This window comes from Passer montanus, unplaced genomic scaffold, assembly GCF_014805655.1.
Source record: "Passer montanus isolate IOZ18808 unplaced genomic scaffold, ASM1480565v1 scaffold21, whole genome shotgun sequence".
Lineage (NCBI taxonomy): Eukaryota > Metazoa > Chordata > Aves > Passeriformes > Passeridae > Passer > Passer montanus.
Window position 1 is genome coordinate 14,710,919 of NW_024366703.1, and position 22,240 is coordinate 14,733,158.

General features: G+C 41.6%; 1 long non-coding RNA gene across 4 annotated transcripts; it reads left to right on the forward strand.

Moving 5' to 3' along the window:
• LOC120502192 lies at nucleotides 1-21,894 on the forward strand. Of its 4 annotated transcripts, none has more exons than XR_005627477.1 (4): nucleotides 1-74; nucleotides 14,613-14,715; nucleotides 16,842-16,959; nucleotides 18,335-21,894. It is a non-coding gene; the product is annotated as an uncharacterized LOC120502192 (long non-coding RNA). The 4 variants fall into 4 exon arrangements; XR_005627476.1 differs by lacking the exon at nucleotides 1-74 and having other exon boundaries at nucleotides 11,857-14,715; nucleotides 18,335-21,366; nucleotides 21,484-21,894; XR_005627475.1 differs by lacking the exon at nucleotides 1-74 and adding an exon at nucleotides 11,857-12,507.
• The last annotated feature ends 346 nt before the right edge of the window (nucleotides 21,895-22,240 follow it).

Here is a 22,240-nt window from a genome sequence, read left to right on the forward strand (position 1 = left end):
CAGAGCTCAGAAATATGGGCAGCTGCTGCCACCCCACTGAGGCTGTCTCAGCTCTCCAAGCTGTGTTTTTGCAGGTAACCAGCCTGGTCCCATTCCTGTTTAGAGTTACAGGGCTCCCTGACTGTTTGGAATGACCTCTTTTCTCCATTCTGCAAGTGTCAGTTCTTTTACTATTTCTCAGCTGTTTCCATGTCGTGATAACCTGGCACTTCCTTGGCTTGTTTTGTTACAAAGCTGGAGACTTGTTTTTCTAGAGTTGTTTCCTTCTCTTTTTGAGCTTCCCCAGCCCAGAAATTACCCCACAGCAAGGTCCAGCCTCTGTGCCTACTCTTCCTCCATAGAATCTTCTACAGAAGTTAAATGTGGCACAGGCTGCTCTTGCCTGGTGCTCAGATGTTGGGACATAAGAAGCAGGGCACAGGAAATACGAAGAAAAAAGAGAGGAAAATCCTCTTCCCTGGAGTTACAATCAAAGCTAAATAGAGTCTTGAGTTGAAAGGTAGAGAAATTAATTTTGTTTCAGGTGGAACTTCTTTTGGAGGGAAGTGTTGAAATGAGAGAGCTTTGGCCTTAAGAAAGTTTTTATGCTCAACTAAGTGGTAGGTGAAAAATTACTTTAAATAATTTCAGTTAAACTAGTGAGCAGGGAAATCAATTTCCTTTCAAAATGATGTGGTGGAAAGGCAAAGCCTTGGGTTACAGCTCAGACAAAAAGAAAAAGTAAGTGCTTTCCATTTAATTCCTTGTGCCTGCCATACTTCCGCAGTCATCTTTGAGATTTACAGAGCAGAGGCACTGGTTTGAAGTGCCAGCTCACCTTGCCTGACCTCCCCCCTAAGGCAGGTCTGGGAGTCTGACCCTGTGATTCCTGCATCAGGCACCTCTCTGTGTCTGAGCTCTAACATGTCCCTGAGATATCCATCAGCTCCTGACTGGGAGGCTGCGAGCAAAGGAAATCCATCACATCCTTAGGTAGCCGGGTTTAAATCACTGAGATAAGCCTGCACATCTGAGGCTTTCCCTGAAGACAAGACAGCAGCAAGAATTTGCAAGGGAGGCCAGAGCTTGTGGGAGGGTGAGAGCTGCAGATCCTGGCAGTATTTTCCTGAAGCTGGGAAATGGGGGAAATGCAAAGTGTGGCTCTAATTCCAATGAAACATAAGCATAGCATCATTCTGCAGAGGACTTAGTGGGAAATGTATTCAGGAAGTTAAAGGGCTTTAGAAGACCAGTGGGCTTGGGTTTATTGATTATTTGGTTTTCAATGATGACTTTATTTGAATGATCAGGCAGTAATGCTATGGAGAGAACAAATTAAGACTACTCTGGGAAAAGAGAAAGTATAAAACCAAATAGAATTGTTTCCAGAGGTAGAATCCTATCTGAGTACAGGTCATCTTCTGTCCCAACTGTTTCAAAAACTTATTTTGAAAGCATTTCACTTATGAGTTTGGCATTTGAGAGCCAAATCTGGTGTCTATACCAAAGGCTTCAGTGAAATTCAAGCCAAATTTAAAAAGAACAAAGTTGTTTGAGGCGACATTACATGGAATAAATTTATTTCAAGCTAACAGCTTCAAAATTATGTTACTCTCTACTAGTGATAAAAACCCCATATTTCAGTTTTGTTGTTCTTTATATCTATATAACCATAGTCAGAGTTTCTCAGGCCTGAACATGCAGTTCCATCTGGGGTACTTACATTAGTATCAGAGAATTTAGTTTCTCTATTATTTAAGTAATATAGTTTTTACCAAAATTTGAACATAGGTGCTGACTTATGAGCCATCCAATGGCTCTGTATGTTTTTATATAAATGTTTTGATATGTTTTAACATATTGAAGAAGTTTCTTGTATTTCCCCCCTCCTATCTACTATATTTTTATTGCAAACCTCTAATGTCCTACATTTTTGCTTTATTCCTTTTCCATCTCCCACTTTTTTCAGTATGGATCTCCTGTTCCTAGCTCAACACTTCTCCCTTCCCATCCAGAATTTTATTAACAGGGATGAAAACAAAATAGAATGTGCTGGCTTTTTTTAAGGGCAGTTATTTCAAATGCAGTTGACCTGTGCTTTGTGGGTGAAAATACATTTTTCAGACTTCTAAACAAGGTCAGTGTATCTTATCATTGAAACACGTACTATGCCTGAGGTAAAAATAAATGAAAATGTAAAAAAGATGAAAGCTGTCTGAGTACCTGTGGTATGAAGACCAAGGTATCCAGGGGGAAAAAATGAACAAGAGAGAATGGAAAATAGTTATTCATTAAGAGTTACTCATTAATCTATCAACATGCATTTATATATTTTTTTAGGGGGGTGAAGTGGAATTTATTAAGAAAAATTAAGCAGGATACCATCTGATGAGACAGAAAATACTAAAATGCATAAGAACTTTGCCTTTCGGATGAATAATGTAATTAAGGAAATATATTTAATGTCAGGACTATGGACTAATCTCATTAATCTGTGGTAGCTGCCTTGACCAATCCATTCTGACTGGAAGGATTTTGTCTGCTTAGAGCTGCTCTTCTGAAACCTCTATTGTCACCAGTACAATTACTGGGAATCATAAAAAAGCAGGGAACTTAGGGCTCCTGTGCATGACACATCAGTGCATTAAAAGCCCTCATTCTGAGATACCAATGCTGCTTAGAATAAACCCAACTGGAAGGAATTACACAGAATTTCTGCACAGAATAGCAGGAACGTGTTCTACAGAGCATTTGGATACAAAGATGTTCACTTCAAGGCATCTATTATACCAAAAATATAAAGACTTTTTTTTCGAATTTCTGTGCAGAATAGCAGAAACGTGTTCTACAGAGCATTTGGCTATTCACTTCAAGGCATCTATTATACCAAAAATATAAAGACTTTTTTTTTCTAGCAGGCAAGCAGGAAAGAAAATGTGTAGATTGCTGTCCTATGGAAACTGTAGGGAGCTGCTGGAGGTCAGGAGCACCCTGGTACCTCTGCAGTTACTGGTACACTGCAAAACTTTTCCCTGAAAAAGAGCTTTTTAAGCTTCACAGCAGAGGTTGGGCTTACTGCATGAGCCACTAAGTGTTTAAAAGTTGGGTTCCTCTGCCAAACTGATTGGCTGCTTTAGGAAAAGTGGTAGCATCAGGTAGCAGCTCTCCCCTCCCATCTGTGGCTGGTGTCTGATGGGTCTGGTGGGCTCTCAAGTCCTCCTCAATTTCTCTCCATGAAGGAGAAGCACAGGACCTACCATGTTGTCAGGCAGAGCGTTGGAAATATGAAGTAAAATGTTTATTTTCCAAAAGCAATTAGGTGTGAGTGAGGCCCTGTCTGGTTTGGGCTCTGCTTCTAAAGGAATGGGCTCGAATTTGGCAAGTGCTGGCCTAGCCAGTGAATGACGATATTTAAAAGTGAAAGCCCAGAGTTTGGAAAGCAGCATCCAAATAACTCCCAGTGGTGTCTCAACCATATCTTGAAGGGGAAAAAAATCAAACTTATGCTGCTCCTATAATAAAACTAACAGAGATTAAATTAAAATTAGCTTTAATTAATGTAGATTAGCACCATCTAATATAATCCTCTGACTTCCAGAATACTTTGAAAGTCCAACTTAGCTATTAGATCACAATAAGAATTCAGAAGAAAATTGTGTACAGCCTCCATCTACATTATGCTGGAAGTTTTTGGGTCTGTTTTCCTATGCCCTGCTTCCATTGCTTCTTTTATTTTGACTGCTTCATGGTAATTATTACGGAAGCAAAATGAAAAGAAATCGAAGCTTTTCCAAAAGGTTATAGGAAGTATAGACTCATAGCCTAGGAAACCTCACCACACTCATGTCAACTACACAGCCTGTGACCACAGAAGTGTTTTAGGAAATTTGCTTTCATTTCTCTTAATTTTAGGTATCGTGAGGTGCTTAATAAGATGTGTAATGATGGGGTGACCTGCCTCTGCTTTCCAAGTGCAGTGAGCTGAGACAGGCTGGGGTTTGTGCAGCTCTCTGCTGGGAGGCTGAGGGGATGCAGGTGGGAGAGCAGCCAGTGCCAACCATCACAGCAGAGCTCCTGGAGAGGGAGGTCCAGGTGAAAAACATGACCACATCCCTGGGTCACCTTTCCTCACCGTGCCTCCTGCTCTGGAGGGGAGCCTCGCTGTTCAAAGCCTCACATTGTACCCACAGCCTTCCTAAACACCATAAAACACCCTCTGCCTCAGTGTGGGTGGGCAGTTACAGAGAAGGCAAACACCCAGCAGTGCCAGGTTGTGTTTTTTGAAGCAGTGGGCAAGATGTGCTTCCAAAGGAGTGACCACAAAGATGTGGGAAACACCTGCAAGGCTTTGTTGCTTGGGACCCAACAGGAGTCCAAAGCCCACCTTCAAGTCCTCTGCAAAGCTGTTGCAACAACTTGTGTAAGGTAGGAAGTAAATGCCCCTATTTGTTTATTGGTGATGTTTTGTTTGTGCAAATGACATGGGCACACACCAGTCACTGTAGAGTGAGGGAAAATCACCTCCCCATCATCACTGGGCAGCACAAGGACTAGGAAAAGGGCCAAAGGTGGTGGCTGTCCCCTCCAGAACAGCCCAGGATGGCACACCTGCACCCATGGGTGTGACACAGCCCTGGCTGTGAACCTGGGGTGCTCTAAGACCTCTGTCTCAAAACTGACCTGCTAAGAACCCTCCCAGGATGGCACACCTGCACCCATGGGTGTGACACAGCCCAGTGAACCTGGGGTGCTCTAAGACCTCTGTCTCAAAACTGACCTGCTAAGAACCCTGCAGGTCCAGCTGTGATTGACAGATGTCAAGCTGACAGCATATTTTTGTCAAACACATCTTGTCCAGTTTCATTTGATATCTTGAAAATATCACCTTGAGTGGGGAGGAAACAAACTTGTTCCATAGGAACAAGTAACTTTATAGAACAGGAATATAACCATTCCTAGATTAAGGCCAGAAGGGAATATTTGACTTCCTATGTAATCCAGGGCAGACTGCATTATTCCACAAAAGGATATGTTTTAGAAAGACATCCGCTTTTGTTTAAAAATTGTTAGTGATGGGGAAAGCATGCATGAGAAGTTCTCGCAGTGACTGACTGCTACCGAGGAAAAGTCATCACCCATTTTCCACTTTGAATTTATGTGGCTTCAGCTTCCAGCCTTTCAGCCTGTCTTTGTTTAATAGGCCTTATTTTTAAAATCCTCTATTATAATTTATTTTTTTTTTTTACATTTCACTCTGTATTAGGGTCAAAATAGTGGCAGGTCACCTTTGGAAGTTTAAATAGATCTAGCTTCTACAGTTATTCAGAATTTTCTGGAGGTCATATTATTCTTTCATCTGTGTTTTGGCCTGTCTCCAGTGTTTCAGTAACAGGAGTAATACACACATTTCTTCCAGATTAGGTCTTTTAATTTCTTATTCCCTCTACATTTCTTTAAAAACTTGCTGCTGGGTTGTAGCATGGTTGACACCTTCCCAGCTGATGAGCTTCCATGAGGAGCAGCACACTTGGCGAGGCAGGGGAGCTTCTGCTGCAGCCCAAGGCTTTGGGAGAAATTAAAGGAAAACAGCCCCCTCTCCCTGGGTGTCCTGAGCCTCATGAACACAGCCAAGAGCACAGTAAATTAGAATAAATAGCCTCACACTGAGGGAGCCCTGTGCCCACAAAGGGGGTTCAGTGCTGGGAGAAGGTTTGATTTTATTCCTCTACATCTGTAACAGCTTAGAAAAATGCCACGGTTACATACAGTGCTGGTTGTTAATGTCACTGCATCCCTATAAAACCCATCCCAGCAGTGCTCTGCAGTCCAGCTAGGAGCTGTGGAGGTCTCAGACCACAGAGGGTGTTGGTTTTGTCAGAAGGTTTCCCTGGACTCTGCCTGCAGGATCCAGCATGTATTTGAACCATATTTTACCCGGCCTCTCTTTCCCCTTGATCTGAACAAACTGGAGACTGTGTAGCCATGATTGGTGTGGGAGGAATTCTGAGGGAAAAAACAACTGCAGAGAATCTGGGGTAGGTGTGGTGTTGGGTTATATCTGCCACAAGCACGCTGTGCAGTCGTGGCCCCAACAACAAATTTCCTGGGATATACAAAGATATGTCCCTGTCCTGAGCTGGCTGAAGCTGACCTGAATCTTTACAGACTTAAACAGCTGGTGGAAGAAGTAGGAAATATCTGTAGGATCTCTGAGTGCAATCTGCCAAGTCCACCACAAAACCATGTCCCCAAGGGCCACACCTACCTGGCTTTTAAATCCCTCCACAGGTGGTGATTCCAGCTGTGCCAGGGCTGGACAGCCCTTCCCATGAAGAGATTTTTCCTAATGCCCAATCTAAATCTCCCCTGGCACAATCAAGAGACATTTTAACCTTTTTCCTGTATCTACTTAGATTTATTTCCTTTGGTCTTTAAATAACCCACTGGTGCTCTTTAGGGGGTTTTTCAGCCCTGTAGAAGTGGAAGGTAAATGGGGTTCTGGCTCTTGTACCAAGACTTTTCAACATTCTCTTTAGATCTTTTCAGAAAGCATGACCTAGAAAATATCAGGCTGTACCTTTATTGAGCTCTCAGTGACAATCAGGAGCAAACCCATCTTTTCAGTGCTGAACTGGATAAACTGGATTGAATAATCATTGCAGGGTAATTAATAAGTTACCCCAGGATGTAATTTTACAAGTTTGCTTTTCACAGAAGAACACTGAATGCACGTCATTGAGCTTCTACTGTTTTTCCTCTCTTTTCTCAGAAAAAAAAAACAAAACAAAACCTCCTTTTGTTTGAATAATGTCAAAAATCCAAAATTTAAAAGCCTAAAGAGATGATCTGAGGCTGAGGAGACATTCACAAACCCTGGGATTTTGATAAGCTCAAAAAATAGATCAAATGCTTAATCATTTGTAGTTTTCTTTTGACTTGAAAACATGGCTTTTGTAGGTCTATATTGATATTTCATTGTAAGGAAGAAAAGGCAGAGTTAATGTCTGTCTCCCATTCTGGGACAGGGGTTCAGGCCACCTTCTGTGATCTGCTCAAATATTTTCAGTGTCCCACAGGAGTCAGAGGATTTCTCTTCTCAAGGTTGGCTCTCTCAGGTGGTCTTCCCCCTTCTGTTGTGTTGCAGAAAGGTGTGCAAAGCTGTGTGTTTAAGTCCTGCAAAACATGGTGTTCTTGAAATTCTCAGTCCAAGGGCTAATCTTCCAGCTGGCAAAGGCAAATTAAATGTCCCAGCAGTAATGGGACATTATTCTTGTCCTGCTGCTTCTCCTGGGATAATGTTCCAGCTGGCACTGTACACCACAGCAAAGGAAAATCAGAAAAGAATAATAATTCTAAAAACCTAATAAAAAATAAGTAAGGCTGGCTGGAGCTAAGTTACTGAACTTTAAACTAGGCTTAGGGCATTTACTAGCTAACACATTTTCTTAAGGCACTTAAAATGTATTTCTACTTAAAACTTAAACCTACACTTCTACTTCAATCTATGTGGCTTAATAGATCTTAATTTCTCTAAAGGCTCTAATTCAGCCCCTGCATTCATCTCTTTCTCTCTGAAGAACTCAATGAGGCTTGCATTCCAACATGTCCCCCTCCTCTCACAACCATGTAGATTAAACAATTCCTTTGTCTCTTTAGACTCTGCAAATTGTTCTCAGGGAGACATGATAAAGATCTGACCTGTCAGGGAGGAGAAAATGTTTCAGGGGACATACTCTGGGTAAATCTGCTTTGACTAAGGAGCAATACAGAAGCTGTGCAAAAAGGAGAAAAACTAAAGTTGTATTATCACAATCCTCAAGGTGTAGGGGCTGCTCTCATGCTCTCTTGGTTTAGGAGACTGGAAAATGGCAGATTTGTGCTCATTATGTGACAGAGAAGCAGAGAAACTATTTAAAATATTGTCTAAATTCTTTCAGTCTGACAGGTAAGGGATCTCTGTGTTTGGATTAATGGGCCATTACTACAGGATGTCCCTGCAGGCTCAGGTTTTGCTCCTTTCCTCCTGGCAAGCTGTAGCATGATCCAGGTATGCAAGTGCCAAAAGCATCGTTTCCATCTTCCCCGTGTCACAGTCAACTGCTGGAATGTCAAACAAACAAAACACTGCAGTCAAAATCCTGTCCTGCTGGCACTAGAAAGTGAATTTAGGAAAGAAAAGGTCACTTCTACCTTTTTGTACAGAAACTTGGGGGTTTGCTATGTTAAACTGACAATGTTTGTTATCAAATGCATGAAAGGATCCTGATTAGTAACGAGAGATGGAACAATTTTAAAAAAATGCAGAAGATGACAGCAACAGTGATGCAAAATAGCCAGCTAACTTCACAGTGGCTTCTGAATCCTGCTGGTGAAGGCTGGTGCTGTGTCTGGGCTCACTGTGTGGGGACCACTTGCCTCTTCCCCAGCAGCAATTCTTGTCTTTCCCAGGCCAAGAGCATCCCAGGGTGTGCTGAGCTAATGCCAGCAGTGTTTCTCCTTTGTGGATCAAATAGCAGGAATTGAAATGAGCCTTCCTCAAATTCTCTCCCAGAATCTCCTCCAGGCAAAACTTTGAGGTTTGCATAACTCTGAAAAGTAATCTGACTTGACTTTGGCAATGAAAATGAAGCCTCTTATTTGTGCCAAAAGAAGATATATTTCTTTTTAGTAGCATTTTTCATTTCTAATGTGTCACTTCTGTCTTCCCCCCTTTTTTTCCCCTCTTGCTGTGACTTTCCCCTCTTTTGAGGATAGTTTTACATATACTGTTCCAGGCATGCTGAGACAAGAGTAAGATACGTGGAGAAGTTTATCAGAATGCATGAATTTGGTGTGGTCAAACAAAGCATTTCAGTTAGTGGTCTGAATGTGTTGTTAAAAACTGGAGGATTATACAAAATAAATGGAAAAATCAATTTTCCTTTGTTTCTTGAAGCACTCCCAGAAGCCTCAATAAGGACAGTCCAAAAGTAAGAAAAACAAAATAAAATAATGTCCTTTGCAATTAATTGGTAAAAATGTGGTTTTAATACAATATAACCCATTGCCAGAAGAGAAGTAAAGCAGCTATCATCATTTTTTGATCAAGGCAAAGGATTTGCAAGGATCAAGGCAAAAGTGTGACGCTTTTCATTTTCTCATATGAGAAAGCTTTTTTTGGAGCCAACTACAGCCACAGAGATGCCAAAATATTGCACCTTCTGCCTTTAGAACTTTGCTAGCAGAAGGTTTAGTTCAGGACTTACTAGATCTGAAAGTTTCAAGAAACAAATTTTGCTTCAAGGTAGATATTTATTTATTTTTAAAAATATATATTTAATAAAATATGTGGACATGTCTTCTCAGTGATAGAGCTGTGGCTTCATGGTGGGTTCTTTTGAAACATTTGTCTCTAGAAAGCTCTGCATGATAATCTCAAATTCCTGGTGCTCTGCTGTGTCTCAAACCACCAGAGACATTTGTGCCTTTAAACAATCATTCTCCCCTCATTCATGCTGTCATCTTTTTTGGGAGAGGAAGGAGAAAACCATCTAGCAGCACATGATGGATTTAAACCCAGAAATGTCAGAGTGGCCAGAGCAAGAGGGGAGCTGCTAGCACAGGCTGGGAGGTCAGGCAGGATCCCATCCATCCCTGGTCACGGCTCCAGGAGCCCAGAGGAAAATCAGCCAGGCCCGGCATCAGCCAGGCCCAGTATCAGCCAGGCCCAGACTAGCAAGGCCCAGCATCACTTGGGCTCAGCATCAGCCAGGCCCAGATCAGCCAGGCCCAGATCAGCCAGGCTCAAAATCAGCCAGGTCCAGACCAACCAGGCTCGGCTTCCGCCAGCCTCAGGATCAGCCAGGCCTGGTGTCAGCCAGGCCCAGATCAGCCAGGCCGGCATCCACTGGGCTCAGATCAGCCAGGCCCAGACTAGCAAGGCCCAGCATCACTTGGGCTCAGCATCAGCCAGGCCCAGATCAGCCAGGCTCGGCATTCAGCCAGGCTCAGCTTTAGGCCCCCTTTGTGGGCTCTGGGGTGGTGGAGCACAGCCTGTGGCCCTTGATGTTCCATGGGGTAATGCCCCGTGGAGATGGAGTTAATATTAAAGAGAGCAACAAGGGAACAGAGCCTTGAACAAAAGGGGCAGCTTGATGTGATTTATTGGGAGGGCTGAATTTCTCATCAATGTGTCATGGAGAAAAAGGGTTTTAGGACACCAGGAGTTTTTAGGCTTCCTATGGCCAGGGCTGAGTGTTTGCAGTGGGATGGGCAGGCAGAGGATGCCCTTGTCCTACATTGCAAAACCAGCCTGCAGAGAAAAGCACCTTTGCTGTTCTGTGTGCCTGCTCCAGCCTTTAATCCTCCTCATAAATTAAGAGGCAGTAATCACCTACTGCTTCTCCAAGTTTCCTGCTCCTGTTTGATGTCATTGTGCTTAATTCATCCTTTTCACTGGGGTTAAGCCTGGCTTGCTTTTTTTTAGTGCTGCCCCTATTTAATCTTCTTAATTTATGTGGCGTGCTGATATTTGTTTAGAACTCTAAAATAGATATAAATAGCAGAATAGAGCCATCCCTGAAACAAAGAGAACCTCTGTTTAGAAAGAACTGGAAAGAATCCTCTTTGTCTGCTCTGAGGAGATGACATTTATGAGGAATTGTGTAAAGAAAAAGGGATTCACTTTGTCTTAGGTTGTTTTTCAAAGAGAAAATGGAACCTGGGAACAGTTTTTTAGTATCTTTTTTATTAGTATTGCATAAAAATACAAAGACTAAAACTCCCTACAAATAGATGGCATCATCTAGAACACCTCTGTGTTATTAGATTATTGTTTATTAAAAAGAATATGCCTTCAGAAACAAAAGCTGCATAATTTATTGACAAAACAAGACAGAATCAGCCATCAATTCTAGCTCTCCAAACCATACCATTGATTGAATTAAAAATACTACTTTAAAAAAAGAATTCTGTAGATTTTCCTTCAATCTTAGGATAGGCAGATGAAGGCACAGTGTTGTTGGGAGACCCATATCATTGACTGAATGAAAGATACTGCATAGAAAAAGAATTCTCTAGATTTTCCTTCAATCTTAGGATAGGCAGATGAAGGCACAGTGTTGTTGGGAGAGATGGAACTGCAAATGTCAGAATAAAATCCCTCTACACAGGATCCCAAAGGGATGTATGTTAAACTGTCAAAAGTGTGGCTTTTATACAATAATTACATTGATTTTAGATTGTAGTTCAAATGAGCTTTGCTAGTGAGGTGTAGATTTTCTTTTCTGTCTTCCTGACTCATAAAGTTCCTACATTTTAGACAGGATGTAAACTGAAGGCACAGTGTTGTTGGGAGCGGTGGAACTGCAAATGGCAGAATAAAATCCCTCTACACAGGATCCCCAAGGGATGTAAGTTAAACTGTCAAAAATGTGACTTTTATACAATAATTACACTGATTTTAGATTGTTGTTCAACTGAGCTTTGCTACTGAGGTGTAGATTTCTTTTCTGTCTTCCTGACTCATAAAGTTCCTACATTTTAGACAGACTCTAAAGGATGTTTTTCACTTGAATGATCTCAACCTTCTTTTTTTGTTTTTATGTTGTCTCAATCTCACAAGTGTCCTTTTCAACACCAATTTACCAAAGCTGGTTATGTAAGCTCATTAGACCTTCAACTGGTTTTATATATAATTTTGTACAACAATATCTGCATAACACATAAATGGAACCTTATTACTCTGCATAAATTTGTGTCTTTCAAGTACACAGCATTTCTCAAAGAGCCCCTAACACTCTGTTTTTTTTGTTTTTCGGGCTTTTTTTGTTGTATTTGTTTGTTTTAGTTATGGTTGTTATTATTTTTGTTGGTTTTCTTGTTGGGATTAAATTTTTTTTTGGTTGGTTGTTTTTTTGTGATAATTATTTATGGAAAACACCAAGAATTACAGACTTCTATGTTCAAGTCCTGTGCAGGAGTAACGGAATTCTTAGAGATCGGCCAAAAAGGAGAATCATGAAGTCTCCTTAGAATATTTAAGTGATTGATAGTGATTTAGTCAGTTGATTAAATTTTGTCAAATGGAGGATAAATAACCTTCAAGGAGTTGGCTTTGCCATGATCTGCACTGCAAGTGGCCCAGTCCAGTGAGGGCTCTGACAGGTTCTTCTGGGCATGGTGAGCCCAACACTTCCTTGCAGTGACTCCTCAGCTGAACTTAGCATGTCTAGAGGCAGACTGAGAGCATTTGCATGTCTGGTACTGGGCTGAGTGTGTTTATCTGAGGTTGACACGATCACTGTTAATAATCCTGCTCTAATTGAAACTTGCCTTTGACATCACCTCCTGCCTGACTGATTGGATTGTGTCTCCTTATTCTCCCTCAGTATTTATTCCTGTCTCCCTGATCAGCCTGAAAGGCAAACCCCCAGCAGCATGACACTAAAACCAAGCTGACCTGTCACACAAACCAAGGCACAGGTTCAGTTTTTACCCAGGAGCCCTTCCTGAAGGAGTTGGCTGAGCCAGGTGGGACCTCAAGCTCAGGTGCGTGGTGGAGTTCTGGGGCTTCTGCTGTCACCCACAACTTTGGGAGTCAGTTTTTTTTTTTGCTCTTGCTTTGCTTATACCACAACTGTTCCCATCGAGACAATATGAGATTTTACAGGCTTCCAAATTTGAGCATTAGCATTATATTCTCTCAGGATGTGTAAATGAACGTGTGAATTGTGGAATATTTAAATTGTGTTCTCGGGGTAGTTTAGAACGTGGAACCCACCCTTCATAATGCTATTTATAAACTTGGGGAGAGCAGTGAGTGTCTCAGTTAAAACAGCCAGCTGACTCTGTGGCTCACAACACATAAAGCACTTTCCTCATAATGTTTGCATTTGTGGGAATATTTCTTTTTCCTGTCCTTTGTCATGCACTGAATTTGAATGACTGATCTCTTGCACGATAACTGATGTGCCTGTGATACAGCTGGCAGGCAACCTAAGACATTCTTTAATTTTTAAATAAATATGTTAAAATAACAGTGATTGGAACCGTAGCTATATTAAACTAAGTATAAATAACCTGAATTACATAAAGACGGCTTCATAACTTAAATTCACCTATGGATTTTGTATCACTTAATGCATTATTTTAAAAACATTTCTAGGGAGAACATACTAGCTGACTCCCATGGCTTTTCTTGGAGGGACTGAGGAACTTTTTGCCCCTTAAGTCACCTGTATTTCTTAAAAGTGTAAAGAGCAACAGGACATCATGTTTTTCTATATAGAGACAGGCTACTGAATAATAAAACATCTTCAGCACTGAGATTATTTTTTCCACTACAAGAAACATGTAATATTTCCACTAAATGCCTACATAGTCACAGCTGGTGTAAATCAGCAGATTCCCATCGACTCCTTACTGGATGCAGTGCAGTTTTAGGAAGTGCCTGGCATTGTTATCAAAAGGGTAAACAAGAGATCAGCCAGAAACCTCAGACACAACTAACACTGTAAATTCAGGACACAGTGCAGAAATTTTGTGTGAATTTATCTGAAACAGCTAAAATGTGGTTTGCTTTTTTTCTTACTCCAGAAATGGTATAGCCATGCCATATGCATTAGAGTAGAAAAAACATATAATTTAAGAAGTATATATTGCTTAACACGAGTGCTATTCCAAACATGCAGCATAAATCCTGCTCCTCGTTTTAGCAGCTGTAGCAATCCCAGTTCCCTCAGGAGCAGTGGAAGTCTTGGCTCACCCTCCCCTGTCCTGCACCTCCACTCCCACCCCTGGAGTGGGGTGAAAAGATTTAGGAGAGATTTACTGTGGCAAGGAGCCTGAGCCTATCTATTTAATTCCAGAGCTGCTTTCCCTCTGCAGAAGGAAAGCTCACAGCCTTTCTTTGCACACCCTTTGTGGTGTAAAGCTTTCCTTGATTAAAGCACTGTATTAATTAACTTTTGTGCTCATGTTGTTGACTGGCTACGGTGATGGTCCTTCTGCTTCATCTGCTGCTGTCCATGCTGGAATCTCCAGGGCTTTCCATCATGGGAAACATTTGGGTGCTGTTAGATTTATATCTGAGTGGGGCTCAGGTTGAGATTTTTCATGTTGTTCAGGGAAGGAGGATGCCAAATTCCCATCAGGCTGATGAGACTGTAACCTTTCTTCTTCAAAAAGGGCTCTTATGTCTCAGCTGAAGGATTTCACTCACACTAGGTAAAAACTTTACAGGTCAGAGAATGTTTTCATGCCTGCAGTCACAGGTGAACAGAATAAAAATAGGTGATAACATTCCTTTCTTTATCATCAGACTGATTGGCTTGACTTTGCAACTTTTGAGAAGGTCTGATGGATTCCTTTGGCTGCTGCAATGCCCTTCTCAGGACCAGCTGCCCTTCTACACATCAAAATCTACCAAAAAAAGGTTCTTAGGCTGTATCCTGTACGTAATGTTGATTTCTGTCTCCCAAACAAGATTATTACTTGGCTGCAAAATCCCTTCCACCTATAATATTCTGTGTAAAAAAACCAGCTGGGCTTACATGTGTGCTCTCTTGTTTGAGTGAAAAAGGATAAAGGTGGCTTGTCCAACTTTATTTCCTTTAAAATTATTTATTTCCTCTCCCTTTCATGTTTTTGTGCAGTTTTTGCAATCCCTGGAGACTCTGTATCTAACTGCATCAGGCAGAAAGTATCTCCCCTTCATCCCTGAAGCTCAGCAACAATGTTGTTCCAAGCACCTGGAAGGTAAGAACAGGTGTTGTCATCTTTCTTCAGCACAATTTAATTGTTTTTTCAGAGTTATTAATAACTGGAACTGTAGATTTCTATCCTTGTGTTCTGGTTTGCTTCAGAGCTTCCAAAATGTCACAAATTTTCTAAAGTTTTAGGAGAGGCTCCTGCCTCTTCTATGAAGGCTGTACAACTGCTGAGGCTGTGAAATTGGACTTGGACCCAGATGGGATGACGGAAGGATAGTTTATTGAGGTTTTCATGGGTAAAAAAGAGAAAAATAAGGGAATAAAACTCTGCCTCAGCATCCTCACACTGCTGCATGTGAGGCTATGATTTACTGGTCTCTCTGATTTACTGATCTCATTGTGAGCACCCACAGTAACCTTTGCTCCTGTTGAGTAGAACTGAGATGTGCATAAAAAACACAGCTGCTTTCAGCACATAATGAGAATAATTTATAGATCAGGACCTGTAGATGGCTTTATTGTGCAGTCACCAGCTCCATGAGGCAGAAGCCGTTTGGAATAGCCATGATCATGTCATGGAACCATCTCACAGCTCCACCACTGCAGCTCCTGGTCACTTGCCCATTGCCATAGAAGCCCTTTGTCCCCAGCAGGACCCTGGTTCTGGGCAAATACTAAGCAGATGAGGATTTTTTTTCTATATTTTCCCTGGTTTGTTGCCTTTGGCAAGCCCTTTGCTGCTGCCTGCACACCTATGATCTTCTGTAGAACCTGATATGCTAAATCTCTTCCACCTTCATCCAATCTGTGCCGTGGCAGCAAGAGCAGAGCATGCCAGGAGTGAGTTAATGTTTGCATAAAAGAGAGAAGTTCATCAGAACTAGGCAAGCTCTAAGCTACCAAGCCAACCTGGCTTACTGACAGCCTGTTAATGCAAAATGCAGGCCATGTTAATTGTTACATATACTGGTCACTCTTTCCAAATTCTCATCAAACTAAATCCAACTTCAGAGTAAAGGAAGTAATTCAACTTCACCTCAAACAGAGATACTCCTGTTTTAATGTGTGGGTATTCCTAGCACTCCCCTCTCCCTTTTACCATTTGTGTGTCCACCTCCATCCTCCACGAGGCAGAAATGCTGGATGAAGCAGCCCAAAAAAATATCCTGGCTGCTGCTCCAGGCTGGATGTGTGACCTCAGCCAGTTCCCCCAAAAGTGCACAGAAACATCCCTTTTCTGCAGAGCTTCTGACTACTCATTCTTTAATTCTTGTTGCTGTTTGGCAATTAATCCTTAAAGCAATCACAATTTGTTGCACTGAACGTGGCAGCCTAAAAAGTTATAAATTCTGTGACTTTCTCAGTAGCATCAGACCCAGCTGAATTTTTGGATGCCTTGCTACAGCCAAATTGGGACACATTCTATGGTGCAAAATCATTAATATAATGGTAAGGATGTATTTAGTTATAGGTGCCTAGAGCTACTTCCTTTTTGGAGCTCAGATGTTAATAGTGATGGGAAAAAAAAAAAAAAAAAAGCTAAGTAATGTCATCAGTTTTTTTTAAAAGTAAAACACTCCTCCCTAAATTTTAATAACATGATACCCTGTGCTCTTTCCAAACTTCTATAAATGGTCTCAAAAAGAAGTCCCTGAATCTGTGAAATGTGGAGGGTTCATTAAACATCTGGAAGTGCTCTCCTCACTTGCTTTCAGGGCAGTGAAAAATGAGGCTGGCTGATTCCTGGATACTCACACAAGGAGTCCTGAGTAGCATCAGTGCTAGTCAATAAAAGATTAAATTTTCTGCACTGGAGATTGATGCTTGAAATTTTGGGTTTGGGCATTTCCTGAGGGCCTGTTACTCATGCAGAATGTTGGGAGCTGTTTGTTTTCAGTCTGTAACTAGAGCAGCCAAGCTGATGCTCATGAGGTAATCTCTGCTGGACCATCTCTGCTGCATTTATACAGAATAGTGCCCTTATTACATGCCTAGTTCCATTTATTTCATCTGTTAAAATTAGATATTTCCACTGAACTAAAAAAACCTCCATGTTCTTGGCTAGCAGACCCAGGAGTTGAAGCTAATCATTAAAAAGAGTTTCTAAACTTTTAATGAAGTTTATTATTTTCACTTTTTACAAAGTTTATTATTTTCATTTCTTTTGTTCAGGAACAAGAGCTCACAATGCCTGTGGTACTCCCCCCTGGAATCTGAAGGGAAGGATCATACTGACAATTGTGATTTAAAAAAAAAAATTATAAAAATAAGCGGACAAAGCCCAAAAAAGGTAAGAAAGTAAACACTCAGGTATTTCATTTTATAAAATAAAATATGAAGATTTTAAAAGTTCCAGGTTCAAAAAGGCCTTTGTATCATCCTGTTAATAGGGTTGGGGTTTGGATCTTCCCTAAATGACTTAAAAAAAAAAAAAAAAAGGGTAAGAGAGAGAAATTAAAAGAAACAACCCTGGGCATTTTTAGCAGGTTAATTCCCTCTTTTGACATTTGCTGTGTGCTCCCTGATTTTCAGTCTTCTGTTTCAGAGGGCCACACCAGCCCACCAGTGAAACACCAGCCTTGATGAAGAAATAAGACATTGGTGTGGTTACAGCTCTGTGACTCAAAAAATGGCTGGAAAAAGCAAAGCACTTCCAACTAAAGATTCAAAGAAATCAAATAATTGTTCAGACACCTTTGTTTTGAGTAATCTCGCAAGCTTACACAGAAGGCACTGAGAGAGGCTGCTTGTGTCCTTTTTGTTAAATTTGGGGTTCAACGTCTATTTTGCATTTTTCAGCTGAACCAGTAAATACAGAATACCTTTTTCTGCAGGTATTGCAGAGGAAAAATCTCTGCATTTTAAGGGCTGTGCTCATTCAGACAGCACAAGGCCTGCACTGTGGGCACAGATACTTTCTCATAGAAAAATCACTGATAAAAGGCTAAGAGAAAACTCTTTTTTTTTTTGCTAGATCCCGCTTCAAGCATTTCAAGAACAGAAAGTTTAATAATTGTGTAATCTTGGCGAGAGCTCCACGATTAAATCAGTGAACTGGAGGATATTAAACACGGGGGAAAATACCGTGGGCATAAAGCAATAGCTCCCAGATGGACTGAACCTCTGCAGCTGTGCTGAGCCTCCTGCTGGGGCTGCTGGACACAGGGCACTGACCCTCAGCTGACTGCACAGAGCATCATCAGAGCTGCTGATGCTCTGCTGTCAGGCTGGGAGTGGTGACCTGCACAGGGCAGGGTCCTTGTTGCCTGAAAAAACAGCAGATATTTCTTATTTATCTCGGAAGAGTTGCAGCTTCCACGCTGAGCTGGTTTTCTCCTGAAGGAGCTGCAGCCAGCAGGCTCAGGGGTGGTGTGTGTTAGTCCCACAGTCAGCTGGAGAGCTGGCCACACAACACACACAGCCTCCACCAGGGCTGGGAGGAATTCCTTCCAGTAATTCCCCCCGAAATGGAAGTAACAGCCCAGGATCTCATGACCTGTGCTGTGAACTTCACTCGTATCTTTACTGAAAGGAGTTTGTTTGTAGAGATTTTCTTTGTATTTACTGATCCAAACAGAGGAAGTTCTCTGTCGTTTTCATTGCAACATTTTCTTGGAATATTCTTTTGTATGTTTTTACTTTCTTTTTGTTTGTATGTTCTCTAGGAGGCACGGAAGACATTTCCAAACAATGTAAAAACCAAGCTTTTCCTTTTGAATGTGACAATTTAGTCCTCAAAGGACTCTCATCTGTGCACTTGGGACTGTGTTCCTGAGACAACTCCTTGGAAGCAGCCGCAGAATCAGAGGTTTTGAGTTTGGGGTGTCCTGTTTGATGCAAATGTCTTGGGTTGTCAGATGACACATTGACTTCTTTGCTAAAACCTCCCCAAAACAGCTATTTCAAATTGAGAACTCTTAATAAACACCTTGCCTGAAAATACTGACTTACTGATAGAATTGTCCCTTGCAGGACAAATATTCCTTATTCCAACCTGCCCTATTCCACTCAGTTTTCCTCACACTGGAAATAGGACCAATGTTTCCCAGCAGATAATCCTGACAAGCTCAGAGGGTGACCTTCCACAGGGCCTGGCCCTGGCCCACTTTGCTGAGGCACCATCACAAAATCCCTTGCCATTGCCCACCTGCTGTAAATGACACCAAAGGTAGAGCTGAGACAACAGTTTACTACAAAATGTGATTGCAGGCCCATTTTTCTTCATTAATCTAATGTTAAACATAACCTATTACAGGGTATTTAAGGAACAGATGGTAAATACAAGTTAATGCAGATACAGATTAAAAAATATTGGCAACATCTAATGCTTTTACACAAAGCACAAAGCTAATAAGTGTGAATCTATGCTTAATCATGGAAAATTAAATCCTTTGATAGATTTGTTTTTAAATTTCTTCAGTCACAAAGTATTTCAGTGAAGTTACAGGGTAAAGGGCACCCAAGACCTCTGCTTATAAAATTTCAAGATCCACTCTATTAAGTATTTTGATGATTTCATTGCATTTATATTTTTCCTGAGCTACAGTATCAGACAAATGCATTGCTTGAGCAGGGGAGCTAAGAGCTGGATCGCAAGAATGGAAGCTGAGGTGCCTGGGCTTTTCCAGAGGGAGGAAGTGCTGGTTCAAGAATAGCACAGCAATTGTTTGCCTAAGAAACACCCCAAAGGATTCAGCTTCCACACGATAAAAGTGCAAACTGTGCTGTGTGAAGCAAGGTATTCCCCACACTGCAGCTGCACATCTGGACACAGCCTGCATCAAAATCCTTTCTCCTTCACCCTGCTGATCCTGCTGAATGGCCATTTCCATGGCACTCACAGCCTCCTCCCAGGGAAGAACAACCAAAGCTCCTTTGCCCTCCTGGTTGCTGCTTCCTGTGCAGGTGGATGGGGCTGGTGAGGATCCAGTCCCTGGGCAGACAGTTTAGGATCACCCTGTGAGTGAATTTCTAGGAAAGGGGCAAAACAAAAGTGGCCAAACCCTGCCCTTGTGTTGGCTGGGATAGAGGTAAATTTCTTCACCCCATTCCCCACTTTGTTGTTTGGTAAGAAAGTGGCAGAAATGCTCCTTTTAAAAATTTGATTTTTTTTTTAATGTTAAAACAATATCTAAGGGAATCTCCACATTTAATTAAAAAATAAGACAGACTCAGCTGACTCTGCAGGACCCTGCTTGCTTCTGGCTGTAGCCAAGTGAGGGAAACAGAGGGATGCAGGATGTGTGTCTACAAAATCATCTGCTGCACAACTGGATCTTCCCAAGCTCTTCTGGAGAGCCAGGATCTCAAGCTCCTTGAAAACACCACAAATGCAAGTCAAAGAGCTGCAGTGACTCAAACAGAAAGATTCTATTTTCACTCTTTTTCTCCTTTAATCTGCTCTCCTCATTTTCTCTTTGCTGTCTCATCTCCCTGTCTTTGTGTGTGTTTTGAGGTATGCAGATTTATATAACTATTTATACTTAATCAAACAAAACCTCTTGCTTTGAAAACAATAATTATTCAAACATCTCAGGAAGAAAAGACAATGAGTGGATGTTGTTCACTGAAGCAAAATAAAGCAAGACAAAGAAAGTTTAGATTTATTACAAAGCAGAAACCCAGTGCTTGCAAAACAATTTGCTTTAAGTGCAGTAATAATTCCTTGAGGCAGATTATATGAGGCTCTTGCACATGAGTTACATTTCAATAGTGAGATCCAGCTCAATCTAGCAAAGAGATACAGCTCCAAAATTTAGAGCAAGGAGGCTTTGGCTTGAAAATGTGCTTTTCAGAATCACTGCAGGATCTACAAGGATTGCTCTGCAACGTTTCAAGCATCCAAGGTCATGGATTTTTTGGTTGTTTATTTTCTCAACTTAGTGATGAGATGCCACAGTTCCAGTGTAATGGCATTATATAGATATTATTCCATTAGAGGAATGGAATCATGTAGATATTATTTTCCATAATACCTACAAACTTGCTGGTTTGTTGATTCAGGGAATTAATTCATCCCAAGAAAAAGTACTTGGAGTTCAGCTAGGCTGGCTTGCTGGCCCCTGTTGCCCAAGAGGCATTTAAGGATGGAGGTGCTGGTGGTGATGGGAAGGGAGGGAGGGTGGGACAGTGGTGCCACCTCTGTGGAGAACAACACACTCTGGTGCCCAATTCCTGCTCACACTGACTCACTGTGGAGCTCTTGTGAGGTAAGAATCCAACTCAAAGCATTTTCCTGTCCCCCACCCTGTTTTTCCTCTCCCCTGTTCCTTCTCCAGTTTGTGAAAGCCTGGATTGAAATGACTTCGAATCCATTTTACTTAGGTGGGTTCTCTTATACATATATAACATTGCACTGTTACAAATAATAAATTCTTTCCCTTCCTTAGCAGCCTCCAGCACATATAATTTTGGCAAGCAGCTTGAATAAACATGTCTCTTCCCATCAGGGCTGCATAAACATATTGGGTGCTGCCTGATCCAAGACACCTTTACTCTTTCCTAGGCATTTGTGCAGTCTGCTGCAGGATGCTTTGGAAAAAGTGGAGTTTCCAGCATGACTGAAAGCTCTCCCTCCAGATACTCAATGTACCAATGATTTTTCTTGCACAATCTCCCTCGCTCACTCTCTCCCATGCTCCACTTGGAAAGCAAACCTATCAGCATTTATTTTATGTGAGCTGCACTTCAGAATGAGGTAGGACTGCCATTCTTCTTTATTTTTTTCAGTCTCATCTCAGTTTTTTGTGCTCTTGGAAGGCTCTTTGTCTCATTTTCCCACTTGGCATTGACTCAGTAATTGATTTTGTTTTAGTTGTCTCCAAGGCTACAGCACTAAAAAGCCCCAGAGGAATTGGGCACTTGACTGGAAAGACACCAGCGATGTGGAGACCCTGCTTCTCCTTTTCGGTCAGCAGAAATCAGAAATTCTGGGATTTCCAAAGGAAAAAATGCAGGCACCAGCTGCCCATGAGGTATCTGTCATCCCTTCATCCCTTTGCAAACTTCAGCATGTGCATCCATCTCCTGCAGATCCTGCCAGAAGTCCTTCAGGGCCTGTTGTAAAGGTTTAAAGACAGCCCACGGTAGAGCTCTGGCTCCAAGCCATGGGTGGTGCTGTGCTCCTGGGCTGGGGGAACAGGGAGCCTTGGACCTTGGCAAACTCTGCTCACAACCATCAGCAGGAATGTGCACTGCTGCTCTGGAAAACACTCTCAAATGGAAGAGCTGTAAATATATAAATTGTATTAGAATTAATCAAATAATTGGGCCAGATCTTCTATCCAGTTTAGACTTTTTGTGCCCTAGGTGGAGTTTAAAGTGTTATAATAACTTAGCTGATGATTTTTTTTTCTTAACTTTAAAATTTTTCAAATTTTCAGGGTGAAAACCAAGTTTTTGAGAATTTTTGTCTGAGAAAAAGCAGTGTTTAGATCAGAGTGGAGATTTTGTTAGTGGTGAAAGGCACCAGACTTACCAATACTACTCCTGGCTTGGTCATGAGGACAAGGGACAAGAAAGTAAATCAGACCCTAAAGAAATCAATCTAAGCAGCCTCATGGCTGAGTATC